The sequence below is a fragment of the Megalops cyprinoides genome, chromosome 7 (assembly GCF_013368585.1).
Source record: "Megalops cyprinoides isolate fMegCyp1 chromosome 7, fMegCyp1.pri, whole genome shotgun sequence".
In the NCBI taxonomy this organism is placed as follows: Eukaryota; Metazoa; Chordata; class Actinopteri; order Elopiformes; family Megalopidae; genus Megalops; species Megalops cyprinoides.
In genome coordinates, this window is record NC_050589.1 from 3,358,823 (window position 1) to 3,374,669 (window position 15,847).

At 47.5% G+C, this 15,847-nt stretch overlaps 1 protein-coding gene across 5 annotated transcripts in view; it reads left to right on the forward strand.

Moving 5' to 3' along the window:
• kazna (kazrin, periplakin interacting protein a) overlaps window positions 1-15,847 on the forward strand; it is a 265,787-nt gene that overhangs the window by 131,067 nt on the left and 118,873 nt on the right. Inside the window, exon 1 of one of the 5 annotated variants that reach the window (XM_036534463.1) lies at window positions 13,767-13,970. The exons of the other annotated variants lie outside the window; for them this stretch is intronic. The gene's annotated coding sequence lies outside the window, so the exon portion shown is untranslated. Of the gene's footprint in view, window positions 1-13,766; window positions 13,971-15,847 lie in introns of those variants that run through there. 5 annotated transcript variants of the gene reach the window in all.

Genomic DNA, 15,847 nt, shown 5'->3' on the forward strand with positions numbered 1-15,847 from the left:
CTAAATTAATACATCAGTGCATGCAGTACATAAATGCATAAATGCATGCATACATACATACATAAATAACGTGTTGCCACTCGCTAAAAGTAATAAATATACAGGTACTTAATTTTATATTCCTTAATATTGTAGACTTAATGATTAAGGATCCAACAGGGGCTCTGTCTGCTTTGGTTGTATTATTAAAATAAAACATGTACCATATCAGAACAAATTGCAAACCACAAACCATTGCAAGGAATCCTGAACGGTGAAACATCTCCAGGGTTTCAAAGTCCAGTTACTCCTCTAAATGTCTGTATATGCCTCCTCAATCAGCCCCGAAGCCACAGTGACACCGCGCTGATGAGCCCTCTCACAGCGAATGTTTGATTGCTGTCATTAAGAAAAGCCCCCAGCGGTGGTGTTGACTCAAACCCACCAATGAAATCCCGGGATGTCACCTGCGGGACTGTGCGGTTTGCTTTAGGCTAATGGCTCTTCTTTCTGCTGGTCGCCGTAGCCTGCTCCATCCAGAGAACCTGCGGTTTGACTGCCGTGGAGATTACGGTGCCTGGAGAGCAATGCTTCACTTAACAGCTCAGTACCACTTCCACAGACAGTATTAAGCAAGAAGTATTAAGAGCTTAGGAGTTTAAATCAGCACTTATCTTTTGAATGTTTCGTAATAAGTTGCCAGCTTTGTTAATGCATGTATTGACTTTGTGTCTCCTGTGTGTCAGGCAGTTCCCCCCTTTGATATTATCTCCGTGTATTTATTTTCTGTTAGGAAGGAGCGGGCATTATTAAAATCATGTCTAGGGCTCCAAACGTCACCGAAAATATGTGGCTGAAGTTGGCGACCTTGAGTTTAACTCAGTCAAACAAACGGCTTAACCCTGGCAGATAACACCGCAAGCTGGTGTCTGCCCTGTGTGCTTTTTTATGAATGAGCAGCTGCATAATTATGTGTGTACATGTTGTATATAAAGCATATGCTTGTCCCCTGGGTCTGAGAGGGATTCAGTGTTGCCGCATCAAAGGGGATTATGGGATAGCGCTGTGGGTGTTAATGCTGCCATGTCTACATCAGTAGTCACTCACAGGCATAGAGACTATAAGCCTCGGGGCAGGAGAAGAGCAGGACAATGGTGAAGCTGTGTATGTGAAGGCGTGAGGTCACCAGAGAGCGTTTGCTCCACTGCTGTGTGAAACAAACACTTGCAGGTCAGATATTTTATGCTAATTCTGATCCTTGCGTTCAATCCCTCTGACCTTTCTCATTGGATAAAAGCTGCTTATTTATGCGGCGTGGTCATCAACAGGATCTAAGCACAGGATTAATTATCACTCTCCCTTGATAGAAGGGCCACACACGTGCATGAGAGGCATTCTCAGAAATACCGCTTGTACAGTACAAGCCGTATTTATGTAGCTGTTGCAGGATTATTTTCCATAATTAATAGATTGATATTTGATATTGTAGCTGATTGTGGAGTTGAAGACCAGGCTTATGTCATGATCCTAACACTAACCAATTGCAAAAATAAAACAGGCCTGTTTGATTTGTGGGTCATTGGTGAGATAAGTTTACATTCTCTGGTGGGCTCTATTCAGGGAGTGGCAGGATCACCTAGTGGCAATCAGTTTGGCTTAGCTTATATGTATGGGGGGGCAGTGGGGGGGGTCCATATATTGCGGCCCAGGGTTTGCCCTCCTCCCTCTCACCCTACTCCACCCCCAGCTCCGCCCAAACCTCAGCTCTGTGGCCTAGCTACTTCTGCTGCCTGAGCCACGCCCACTGTGTCACCTGACTGGGGGGGGAGGTATCTGGGGAATGGGATGCCAGACAGTTGCTTTAAAAGTAACTGTGAAAAATAGGTTTGGCTCTCCCTCTGCCAATGCTCCGTATTACCGGCTCCATTTTTAACTCAAGCGCAGAGTATTCTGGGCCCGCTGCGGCGTGCGGCCTGCGGGTGCGGGGGACGACGTGCTGGAAGGCAGGCGATGGAAGCCGTCATGTGCGGTGCAGAGAGGGAGTAACGAGTTCGACAGCTCGCAAAGAAGCCGGCATCCGCGGTGGATGTCTTTGAGGGAGTGACAGATTCCCGACTCTCAGACAAAAACATGAATGGAAGGGAAGTCTCTGCTCATGTTTTCTTGGAGATTCCCTCCACCCAGACAAATGTTCCAAACGTGCGTGCGAGAGGGGAAGTCTGAGCCCGGGGATTTGTGCTCCGCTCGGCGCAGCATCTCTGTAATGTCGTAGTCTCTGTTGCAATCAGTTTTCTTTGGCTGTAACACAGCTCGTTTTTTGTCTGTTCTGTCTGCTGATCTGGGTTGTTTTTTTTTTTTTTTCTTTTTTACAGCTGTGTTGTCAGGCTGGTTGAGATATCAGACATCATGCAGACACGGGTCATGTTTTTCCCACTGGTCAAATACACTGATTCATTTTTGTTTGTGTAGGGAGGCATTACAGGCCAGTACTGACTGTTCTTCACAGTGTCCTCCGATGCTATGGAAATCACCCTTGACCCTTGCCAAACAAGTAATATTAATAACAATAATTCCAGACAGAGATTGCAGACCTTCACCGTTAATGGACTTTGTCCTGGGTGTCCTCTGCTCGGACTCGCCTTCTTTACTGCCACATATCGGTGTCACGCGCCATCCCCCGACACAACGTCCGCGCAGGTACAAGATGTTAAACGTCACGCTGAGGCCTCACAAGTGGCTCAGCTCGGTGAAAGTTCCTGTTCCGTGCCGGGTTGCCGTCTGAGCTGTGCTCCATAGCAGTGAAACACAGTTGGCTTGGGTTTGCCAGGGTGGGGCGGGTTTTGTTGACTAGGGCTCACAGTCGCACCCACTAGTAATATGAGGCACCTTTAAGCTATTCACATGACAGCAGTGGAGATGTTCTGGTCTGCGTTCATTCTGCTGTGGTGCATTGTGGGACTTGTAGTGTGAAAAATAGATGTTTCCTGCGAGAGTGCATTTACCTTGCTTTAGCACCCCTTCATAAGCATAGAGGGTGTTGCAGAGAGACGAGCGTAATGTAGTCTTACTGGCAATTCCAAAAATGGGGAAAAGAAAATGCTAATAAGAAAATGCAAAAAAAATCACTTTTAGCATTTCAACCTTGGTCTTTCAAATCACTTCATTTTGTCCACCCAGTTGTAGATAAAATATTAGAACAGTTTGTTCACAATTAATTTTTAAGAGTATTTTTTGTATTTTTTTTTTATTTTTTGTTTGTGTTCCCTTTTATTGAACTCTCTGCAAGTAACTTCATACAGTTTTCAGTTGTGCCCTTTCCAAAAGTAACTCTGTTTGCTGGTCCACTGTCCAAAACTGGCAAAAACCTTCAAAAAAGACTCAGACTTTTTTTCAGAGAGATTGGGCGATCAAACAAATTTCAGCCAAAGCTATTCTCTGAAATATGCAAGTGAATCGACCAAATGTACCTGTACTTACTGTGCTGTACTTACCTCGCGGTAGAGGCCATTTAATCAAAGGGGTCTGGTGCTACAGGGAGCCGGTCGGCAGTCAAAACTGTTATTGTAAACTGAGATGCGCGTGTCAGTCAAAATGAAATGTTTTGGCTGATTCCAGCCGGTACTCCAAGCACAAGAGGCTTCAGTTTAAAACATCAGTCTCCAGTCAACACCAGTTGCAGCGGCTACTCCGGTTTCAGTCCAGGACGTGATGCAGTTGGGTTTAAATTCCTTTATCTCACTGATCTGATTCTTGAGCAGTTATACAGACATAATCTTCTGTATCTCTATCCCCACCAGCACCTCTTTGAGGAAAGCCCACCTTGTAATGTCTTCACATACATCAATAATTGATGTGTTCTGTTCCTCTATCTCAGCTCTGATAGTTGTTTTCTGTCTCCTTTTTTTTTTTTTCTGGCACAGAGTCCAAACTGAACGTATCTCCAATATCTGCTTTTGTTAAAGTCCGCTGAATACTGCAAGGGTTCTGCTGCCGATTCCCCCCTTGTTATCTCCCTAGTCTCCTTGTTTTTCTTTTTTTTGTTTATTCCACTCTGCCTTTCACCCTTTTTTGGATTTCCAGGAATCAGACTCATTTTCTCTTCCTATAATGAATCTGCATGTTATTTGTGTACAAAGTTGAAAATGGCCAGAGATGAAAAAGGATAGAAAAAGGAAAAAAAAAAAATACTGAAGATGACATACCTCTCCGCAATCACTTATCACAATGTGCAATCACTTCTGGAACCACATAAGTGTTTCTGGAGGTTTTTATATCTAGTGTGTAGAAGGACTGCTAGTTTTTTTCATTGATGAGAGTGTTAACAGGCCGTGAGTAAACAGCTATTGAGAGCTTTCAGGAAATTACACCAGTACATGAGCATGTTACCGAATTATAACACTGGAGCTTACTTGGCTGTGCTCTGATGGTATTGCACCTAAAATAAACCCATGGTTTTGGAAGCCTTTGCTATTAGCAGCCTGTGCTCTGCAAGCAATTTTTTTTTCAATAGATAACTTAAGCACAGTCAGCTTTTCCTTGGTAGATTGACACCTCAAATCTTTGATAGAGGAGCTTTTGCTCTATTGAGATCCATTGCCAGTTAGTGAGTAGGAGTCTGTACATGTTTTCTGTCATAGTGAAATTAGTTTGCAGCTGTTGACTTGTTAAATTTACATTTGGTCGTTTAGCAGACTAAATTAGAATGCAGATTTTGCCGTTTCAGGAGAATGGTGCATTTTGTGCATTTTGAGTCCTGTTCGCCACCCTGCTTGTACTGCGCGTTGCTGCGGTTTCAGTTCTGAAAATACCTGACGGCAGTGATTTCTTTGGAGGACTGAAGCTTGATTTTGTCCTTTTGTCGCTATTTAGAGCGAAACGTATTGCGTTTCACAAACTGAGTTATTTATACCTCATGTCCTTTTCTCTTCTGAAAGACAGCATTATCCAGTAGAAACCTAACGCCTGTGGTTTTTTTACAGAACTTAATCCAGATTCTTTCTATATGGCAGTTCTTGGAACTACTGTACCTCTACAGTAATCGGTAGCATCACACGTACAGCAACCAAACAATAGCAGCCCTTATATTAAACAGACATTAAAACAAACATTTAACTCATGTTAACAATCAGCTCTCGATGCCAAGGCAGAGCACCCTGTGGAATTACTGAAGGCTTTTATGTTTTCAACTTTGATCCACTGAATTAATAAACGCAATAAAAAAAACACCCTCCCCATATTAATGATGATAACAGCATCACAGTAACGGCAGCATCAGGGATGCATATCAGGCCCGGCAGTTAACGCTTCATCTCCAGAACGAGGGGGCCAGCTTCTGTTGAGCCATTTTGAAGTTTAATTATTTATAATTACGCCATTGGCAATTATACACAATATGCAGGCTTTGGAGTCGGCAATAAATCTCTCCTTTAGAATAAGTACTATGAGATATTTTGATATAAGGTGTAAGTGCAGGCCCCCGGCCCTAGAGGCCAGCGAGGGGAGAAGCAGGCTCTCTCCGGCTCTCCCTCATTAGGATTCTGAGGAGAGCATGCAGCGGGACGGAGATGGCGTGGCGTGGGGGGGGGAGACGGCGAGAGGCAGAAATAGATCAAACAGGGACTCTGGGCCCAGAGCAGCGTTGGGTGAATTTAGTTATCGCGAAAGATCTCTTCTAAATGGAGCCGGCTGCCTCGCCCAGCATCTTAGGCCCGGCTCTTATTGCTTATAAACGTGACATCAACAGCGGTACCATGCGGATTATCCCGGTGACACAGGCAATAACGGCTGCGGTAACGGTAATGGAATCCGGCATCCCAGGAGTCCTCCAGCGCTGTTGCAGCGCATGATGCAGTCACGTGATGCCTACTCTCTTTGGGCTACTTCAGTCACCTTAATGTTTTATTGTCATGAAGTGTTCGAGTGTGTGATCATAGCTTTCACATTAACAAATACAAATTGCTAATAGTGTATTTAGAAATAAAGGACAATAAGAGGACTTTTTGACTTGGTTTATTATTGCCATCTGTGCAGGGTCTCAGGAGGACTGTGAACTTTTTAATGGGGTTAAAAAGTTTGCCATATTCCCTTGTACTTCGTTAGCTGAGTTCAAAGGCCGCAGGTCAGCTGACCTGGGAGGTGTGGTGGTGCCCCCTCCTCCTCCTCTTCCTCACCTTCTCCTGGCCTCTGTCATTTGCCTCATCTGCTCATCACAAAGTGAGGCGCTCCCTCATTGATCCAGTGGCACCACACGGTTTCACTCGCACTCTGGTTTTAGCGTCTGCATTCCTTTTTATTCATTTATTCGTTTACTTACTTATTTTTTCGGGCTCGGACGTTTAGCAAAAGGAGTGCGTGAGGGGGTGGGGGGGCAGTGCAGAGGCCATGAATCAGAGAGGCAGCAGCCTGCGTCTTCGTGTCGCACACTCTAATGAGACCAGAAAGTTCGGCAGAAAAAGTGCACCGTTTCCGTGGAAACCAGGCAAATATGTTGCCCGCTCTCCTTCCCCGGGTGCTGTGCTGGCTCTCTCTGATCTGATGTAAACACGGCAGCGATCGAAAGGTCTGCAGCACCCTGGTGAAGTGCGGCAGGATTCATGGTGCATTAACTACCTGTCTGTTGTCAATAACTTTTTTTTTTTTTCAATTAGTCAGCGAACATTTCAGTCAGCTCTGTCTGTGTTTGCTGAGAAAGTTTTTGACCTTTTCAACACGACCCGAGATACTCTCAGCCTTTCACTGCCTTTCTGGCTGTCTTCCTCACTTTTTTTCCCTTCTCATTCTTTCGCCCTGTCCCTCTCTCTCCCCCCTTCCTGCCTCTCTTTATCTCCCTTTCTCTTTCTTTTTTTCCATTGTCCTTGTTGGAACTCTGACCCTGACTCTTCCGCTTCAGAAATGTTCTTACCTTTTTTGAGAGATAAATCAAATTTAAATAAATAAATAAAAATGCTGTCCCTCTCCATAACACCTTCACAGTGCCCTCCCTCACAGTGAGGTTAACGTTTCGTACATTTTTATCTCTCCTTTGCTTCTATTGTATGGAAGTGTGCGCTATTAAACATCACCTCTTTGTCCCGAGACAACAGCCGACTTGTCCACTGTGCCCATGAGTCAGCTGCTCCACAGATGCTGGCTTTCATTGTTAACCTTAATAATGGAAGCCTCAGTGCCGTATAATGAACAAAGCATCCATACACACTCGCTAATTTATGCGTTTGAGCTTGATGCCTGCTCTCACTCAAATCCGTGATTCATATGACAACTCCTAACCTGGCAGCAGCTTTAATTAAATTCATGCATTAATCAAAACAACACATCCCCCCCCCCCTCCCCAGCAACCTCACATCCACCCACTCACTCACTCATAAGTGCCCCCACCATGTCATTCTCAGGAACTGAACTCCTCCACATGGCCTGGTTGTACAATGGCATCTCCATGTTTGTTTTTTTTTTTTTTTGTGGAGGAGAAGGGGGGGGGGGGGGGGTGATTTTTGCAATGATCCACACAAATCCAGCAGTCATAATTACAAGCGATAAACTTGATTTAAAGCAGGAATTTCATTTGGCTTCCCGCTGCCCTCTGGAACATGACAAGCGCTTCATCTGAGCCCGCAGTTCATCCGCTTCCCTCCTCCCAGCGACTCCCACGCTCCGGAACACGGAGCAGAGGCTCTCACCCACAATGCAACGGGGGGCTCATAAGATATTTATGGGCACAACTTTATATGGTGTCATCGCACTGTCTGTGTCTGTCAGCGCGCTGCTGTTTAGGGAACCGGGCCAGCCATCTGTTGCCTGTGCTATCGCAGAGTCGCAGAGGCTCCTTCTCTGCTTGTGTCTCTTAGGTGAGATAACGGTGTGAATCATGATGCCGAGGGCCTCGGTGCGTCCGTGCCGGCACGCTGCGGCAGCAGCTCTGAACACGTACGCCGCGCTGACGTCCTTTTCAGGAGCGGCGACATGCTCTGGTTTGCGTCATTCCGAGCGGTACTGCGGAACTCGTCTCTGTCTGCTCGGTGGCCTGCCCTGAAATGTTTACACGACGTGCGAGCTTGAGCTGTAAGCGTTGCGGTCCTTCCAGCACGCTAGGCTCGCGCTGCCTTACGGTTGATCCAGTGTGGATTTAGCCACGTTATAGCGCCGTTATTTTCCTCCGTGGGTCCTGGCGCGGTCTGCGAACGGCTTGTGGCGGTGCAGCGGTCATGTGTGTGTGTTCATTTTCGAAGGCCACTTTGCTCCATCAGAACAGCGACAGTGTGGGCTGGGGCTTCCAGCCGGACACGGGCCGAGGCCTGCTGCCGACCTCCTGACATCCCCATCGCCAGCTTCACAAGGCCGCAAAACCCACACGACGTGCACCCAGACCACTAGGTATTCACACTTACCCTCCCTGAGTCCTGGTAGATGGCCGTGCGAAATTCACCAGGAGCTTGCACTCCCTGGTGCAGTTTTCTCGTCCTCCTTCCTTCCCCGATTTTCTCCTCTCCTCCTTTCTAATGTCCCTGAGAAGCCCGAAGCAGCCATTCCCACTGCTGATTTATGAGGTCTCAGCAAGCGCAGATGGTATTTGTTATGTTTGATGAGAAGGATTTTCTGGTTTTGCTGGGCATTGCTGGCTCGGTCTCTCTCTTCATCTCCTGGGGTGGAGAGAGACCAGGGGGGGCAGAAAGAGAGAGACAGAGAGAGAGAGAGAGATAGAGAGAGAGAGATTGATAGGGCTAGGGTCAGACAGTGGAGGAGACTGAGGTTGAGAGAGATGGGGACAGAGGGATGCAAAAGGAGATGGAGGAAGAATACGAAAGAGATGGGAAGTGACAGAAGAGTTTAGCTGATTCATAACAGAGACCTGTCTAAGAGGCACTGACAAATTTCTGATATTATGTGCCATTATATTATGATACGGTTTTGTGATTTTTGCCTTTTAGTCTAGCCCATTTTTCGGTGAACATACAATACCAGTTCAATTACACTGTGCTCCCGCATACTTATTGACAGGATATTCTCCGTTGAGCTGCTAACTACTTTCCACAGCTGCGGGTGTGTTTTTGAATGATTGTTAGTGGTAGGGAACGCTTTCATTGGCTTTAATGTTGTTGTCAAGTGATTTCCATCCTTGTGTGTCAGTGATAAGCTAAGATCCGTGACAAGCGGAGCACTCTGAGTGTAGTCATCAATTTTGCATTCCCCAGTGGGACAGGGATGTTATCGGGGAGAACAGCCCTCTGTGTCTCCACCGTCTCGTAAACAAACTCCTCTTCCTCCTCCCTTTTTCCGCTGTGTTCATCCTCCTCCGAATGTTTGTCTGGCTCCTCTCCTGTTGCCTTACGCCCCCGGCTTCCTAATTGAAATCGTTGATAGAATCTGTGGAAATTCATCCAAGAACTTATTGCGCCAGTTGGACGTGATCTCCGCCAGCAAGCCGCTGCTTTATTGTGGATTGCATTTAATGAGAGCGCGGTAGTGCGAACTGAGCACTTAAGTGGTTTGAATTGGAGGATGGGAAGAGGCTGTTTCATTGTGGTAGTTGTTCATCAAAAGCTGTCGGGTTTGTAAAACTATGAGAAAAATGCACAGACACACACACACACACACACAGGCTTTTCCATGTGTACCTCCTGTGCTGAGAGTTCAGATTCTGAGATCCACTCTCCATCTAGTGTCTGATTATACAAAGCAGGCTTAGCATGATCATTTGTGGAATACTGTTTCTAATTTTGTTGACTCCTTATGGTTTTTTGCTTGTGTTGTACTCTACCTCATTTATAATTCACTTTGGATAAAAGCATCTGCCAAATGAATAAATGTAAATGTAAATATCAGTGAGGTGAGCAATCAGGGGAGCCTGTGAGGGTCTGTTTTCCCCTGCTCTGAGATATGTAACGTAATGTAATTGAATGAAATGGAAGATATGCAGCCTCAGTGGTAGGCCGCCCCCTTCTGCACCACACGGGACTCTCTCCCACTCGGCTCAGGCTTCACAAACTCGGCAGAGAAAGCTTCTCGCGTCCCATAACTTTTGGTCGGCAGGCGTGATGGATGGCCCCCCAAAACCAACTGCAAAGGAAAAACAAAGCAAGCACTTACGGTCAATCCATATGGTGTCAGCCTCTCCCACCCGCTCCGATATAAATCGGAGTCTCTAATCCGTGTTCTTTAAGGATGTGAGAGGAGTCATTTGTTTTACTTTTCGCTGTGCCTCGCGGGGGCTGTGTCCGAGCCGCTCGGCCTGGGAGGCGGGTGCGGGGGGAGTAGGGGGGGGAGGGGGGTTGGGAGCTTGGACTCGTGAATCCTGGCAGCTGGTGCTGACTCTCTGCAATGGGACAGGTCAGAACCCTGGGGTGCAGATTCCAACCAGCTGCTGGTAAAGTGGGGACCAGGTATGTGGGGAAGGAGTGATTATAATAATAATATAATAATGATGATGATGATGATGATAATGTGCATCAGCATTGTCATCATCGTTCAGAATTGCTGTACATTGTCTTCAGACCCTGCTAAATAGACCAAAAGCTTCCTGAGGTATGTTCGAATAATTCACACCGACTCACTGCCCGATATTATTTGCAGCGTGTTTCTAATTTGAAAACTTTCTGTGCCCAGATGCCACAGAATCGAGGCATGGCTCTTTGTTATTGTGGTAACAGAATGAAAACAACAGTGATGCTTTCCTGGCCCATTGACTCCACAGACCGCCTGTGTGAAACCCCGGTGCATTCTGGGAATGGGGTTATGTGAGTGAATCTGAAAATCCCCCCCGCCGCACTGCCCCCGCACTGCCCCAGAGCCCCGAGCGGAGTGGCCATGTGCTCTTTGGCTTTGTGGCCCTGGCTGCCGCTGATTACTGCTATCAGGCAGGCAGATCCAGCAGCGATTACACACGGCTCTCCCAGCGTGGGATCAGGACAGACACAACAACATCTGCTCCCTTCTGAGCTGTGCCAGTCTGCCAGCCGCTGAGCGGGAAGAGGGCTCCGTGCTGACCCCCCGCGCCAAGCGCATCGTACCCTCCAGCCAACAGAGGCGTCAGTACAGGGGACACAGTCATTCTCACTATTTTTTGTGTCTGACTTGGGAACAGGGCAACTTATCACTGTACAGCTTTTGCATTCCCCCTGTCACACACCCCTCCCACGCCGAATCTCACTAATGCTCCTCTAATATCTCGAGCATCGCGCTCCCCCCGGACTCAGGGAACATTTTCTTTACTGTCTCTCTCTCTCCCCTGGCAGCGGTTAAACACCAAGATAAACACGTCTAATTGTGTTTGCTCTGAAAACCTAATTTCCCAGCATGCCGCTGCATCGCCGTGCGGTACATGGCCAAAACTCTCCCCTGCTGACGGTAATGAAGCCGGGCGTTCCTGACCCAGCCTCTTAGTGGGTCAGGGATGAAAAACACACTGTGGCCCTGGGAAAAAAAAAAAAAAAAAACAAGAAATGAGGACTCCTCTACCTGAAGTGTCCCAACTTCCCTTACAGCCAGTTGGAAAGAAAAAAAGTCACCTCACCTTGTAAGTGTAGAAGAGGTGGAGAGCCGTCGATCATGTGATGCAATGACATGCTCAGACGAGCGTGTGGGCCCCGGTGTGTGTCGTTGAACTTGGCCGCGTGAGGACAGTGACCGCCTGGGCAGCAGTGGGCCCGACGCAGATGTGTGGGGGGTGTCGGGGTGGCAGCCCCACCTGAAGCCTGGGAAAACCTGTGTGGGGTCCGGGGGTAACACCAGGGGGGTAACACCAAATGTGTCACCTCGGGCAGCTTTGGGCTCCAGGAGGTGCTGATCCAGGACCCATCAGGGGACTGATGTCAGCTATCGCCTCCGGACGCACACGCTGTGTTTTCTGAGTCCCCTGGGGCTTTCTGGCCTCAGGTAATACGGAAGATTAAAGCCACTGACACCTGCTGATAGCTGTCAAGTTGTCGTGGTGACAGTCCGTCGACCTCCGCTCTCCAAACTGAGGCACCAGCCAAGGAGAGGAGCTAATGAGCCCCATGTGGTTATTGCATTGCGGCCCGTGTGACGCCAAGTGGCGGGTCGCGTTCAGGCATGCGCCGGGTTGGAGAGTGGGTCACTACGAGAGCTTTGCCTCCTCTCCTTGCCAGCCTGGTCCGCAGAGACACCCAGAGCGCGATATCCGACCACCGACGGCGCCGGGCAGCGGGAAGAGAGATCTCAGCCCACACCAGCTACTACGAGGAGGTAGTCTGTGGGCGATGCCAGGGCAGGGAGGGGTGTGGAGGAGGCGGGGTGGGGTCGGGGGAACGTCAGCGGGGAGAGGCGGAGAGGAAAGAGGGCAGGCACGCACAGATTAACGCGGTAAGCTGTGGTACTCATCAGGGATAAAGGTGGGTCGTCGCGCAGCAAAGCTGAGCAAACAGTCGCCACGGTGGCGGAAAGGAGATGGAGATGGAGCTCTCCCGATCCAGAGCCAGGGAAGGGCTGCCGCGCTGGAGGTGTGTCTCCCAGGAGCCGGGAGGAGCCGGGGCCGTCCGAGGTACGCTCCCAAAAAAACAGCTTTCATCTCCATGCAGACCTCCCAGGAGCTGCACTCAGCGATAGCCATGATAAGGACAATGGAGTCAGCCTCATGCTGCCGTGACGGCACACATTTCAGCTTGGATTGCGAGCTTAAGTTTTGTTTTACTGTTTTGCCCTATGCTTTCCGACCCCCGGATTCAATCAGTGTCAGATTTGTCCTTTAGCGTGCAAATTAAATGCAAGTTTTGCTGTTGCAAATTCAGCTCGGCAAATACAGCCAGCACCAAAACGAGCGGGAACGAAACGTCTTCTTTGTTTTTAAAGCAGAATTTGCAAAAGTTGTGGGTGAAAGTGAAGGACATATTGTGATTGAAAGCAGGGGATAGATATGTGTTGGTTAAATATACGTAAGCCTTTTAAAACTGCTTCTGGTACATCTCCGGCGCTCTTAATTTTGCCCGGCCAGATATCCAGGTGCTGAAACACAATGTGTCACGCTTTGCTAATATCCGAGAGGTAATGTCTGATGCCGTCTCTTTATATCAAACATCAACAGCCAGATGGTGGGGACTCTCAATACGGGCACGTATGGACTGATAGAGAAGTGGTTACGATAGATTAGGTTTAGGGTTAAGCCTCCAATAAATTGCAGGGATAAAGAGAATGAATCTGGCTTGCATTGTCATGCATAAGGCTGTCTGACGGGATGGTGGTGGTGATGGCTACGCACGTCGTACTCTCAGCGGGAGTGTTACAGCTCTCCTCTAATGATCAGAATGCTAACAAAAAAAAAGGCAGCGGCAGGGTTTGTAAATGGACTGTAAATTTCTTTGTGGCATTTAAAAATCCACGTTTTGCTTTTTCAGGGGTGTCATCATCTCCCCTGCTTTATGAGAACGATCAGCTCAGCTAATTTGCTTTTCTTTCTTATTTTTTCGTTTAAATGTTTTCAGTGCGGGAAGTCTTTGAAAAACTGCAAACCGAAAAATTAGCCCACGATGCTCCGGTCTCATTAATATAAAGTCATGCTGACATTTCTGGGCCAGGATTTGCTGTTGCAGAACGTGGCGCTGAAGAAAGTTAGAGAGAAGGAGGGAAAGAAGAGGCAGGGGAACCAGAGTCAGTGGCCAGCTGTGTTATTTATACTACTTAGTGTGAGTTATGAAAGCTCTTTCTTCCCCGCTGTTACCGCTCCCCATACATCAATGTTCAGCAGCTTTATGCACTTCAAAAGCATATTTAGAAGTGTTGGAGTGTTCTTTAGGCGTAATATGTATTTATTTGCTGATGCCAGTCTTCCATTAGATGCAGGATTCAAGTTGAGGCCTACATTTTTTTCCCCTTCAGCAGTTGCTTAGCAACCCCTGAGCTGTGCCCTGGCGGAACAGTAGAATGTTTACAGGTCTTCGGCCAATCAGAGCCGTTCCTAGTGAAGTCACCACAGCACTTCTCCCCTTCCCCCGTGTCGCACGCGCTCACAGAAGAGCGTGCGTCTCAGCCTGGACCGGTCATATTAGGTACAACTCTTTTTGCCTTCTCAGTGGCTGGCTACAGTCTAACTGAAATATGTACTTTGTTATTCATTTACATGGTGTTAGCACTATTGCAGTGTTCTTAGATGTCATAGTTTATTAATAGTTAAACAAGTTTAATCAGTTGTTTTTAGCTTTGCAAAGCATCTGCTTTGCAGGTATAAAGAGATCTATCTAATAAGCAGCTTTTTAAGTGAGCTAATAGCTCTGGGATTTGAAATATTGTTCTGCTGCCTGTCTAGCGGGTGTGTGACGTATATGGGATGCATGTGTACAGTGTCAGGGAAGTGAGAACGCTGTGTTCCATTTAAAAACAGCGCTGAGAACTGCATAAATACCTGGACATGTGTTAACCATTAACTACAGGAAGCATACAGTATGTTTAAATACAAGATCGCACCAGGGGAAAAGGCTACTAACAAGCTGTTTCACCCATACTTGTGTAAAATGATTATCTGTAATAGTATTTGGGCCCCCTAGCAGACATATTGGCCTGGTTCCATATAAGTCATAAGTCCAAAAGTTGAGACTGTAGTGTTGTGTTGGGGGCGGGGGAGGATATATAATTACTGACCCACGTTGCATATTTCTTCACACTTGCCAGTGGGCGGATTGGTCTGATAAGGCCTCCTGATTTGAGTTAACCCGTGTGTGCATTGTCCTCGCACTCAGAAAAGGTCATACGCTAGGCTCTGCGGTGATGTCACTGCGCAGAGAGAGAGAGAGAGAGAGAGTTGGGGCGGGTGTGCATGGCTGTGCTTTGCAGGCATGCTGAGGAGACGGCTTTTGGGACCCGCGAGGAGCTGCAGTGCCTTGTGGGAACGGGTCCCGTTTCTGCACAGTCGGGCAGCGTAATGCGCGAGCTCTGCATTGCTGTCAATCATTGTCCCTGCGGCGGTGGCTCCTGCCTCCGGAAACCACGCCGCTCTGCCTCAGGGAGGAGGGAAATGTATCGCTCGCGCGGGCCGCCGCAGGTCGCCGTACGCCCTTTTGCCTCCCTTCCGCTCGCTTTCTCTCTCCACGCAAGCTGCGCTGTTGGCACAAAGACAGGTGCTTGCTTTTCTCTGGGTTTGGAGCAGCATTGTGTTTCCCTGGAGATGTGAGACTGCTGTCACGTTTCTTGTTCTTTTCAGGTGAGGTCTAATTTGTCACTGTGTGTTTATCTTTCATTCAGCGGGCTGTTGCTGCTCCTGTTGTCCGTTGTGAATGATAGTGATGTGAAAGCGTGTGGGAAGCGCGAGGTGGAAGATGCCTGAGAGAGGCGTAATTCATATTCATTCATATTCATGTCTGAGGAAACTTTGGATGTCACTTAGTTTTCTTTCCTTACGTCCTCACCAAATTAAAAAGGTGCCACACTGGTTCACAGTTGAGAAGGTTTTCATTATCAGCTTTATGGTTCCATCTTGCAGACATTTGGAAAATGATGTGTAATCAAGGAAATGGCTGCTTTTATGAAGCTATTTAGCCTTCACCTGGAATCAGAATAAAGCTAATTTGCTACCTTGGAATAAAAGACGTCAAGCCTCATATTTCCTGTCAGTTTTCCTCTTATCGTGGCAGTCTGACACTCCATGTTAGAACTTCCTGTAATTCCTGTCTTACATTTGGGTCCCCGCACAGTGGTGGAAGCATTCATGTCTGTCTTTATTTAAAGTATGTCCTCGCCTGATCACTTTCCCAAAGTCTTTTCCTTTCTTTGTCCTTTAAAAGAACAAACTTCACTGTGGCACTGAGTAGATTCTTTTTTTTTTTTTTTTTACCTGGCCAGATCAGGTGGTAAATTGACAGGAAGCGTCCTATTAACAGATTCCTTGTGCTCCTTAATTTGGCTTTTGTCATTCACTTGGGCTTTGCCAGCT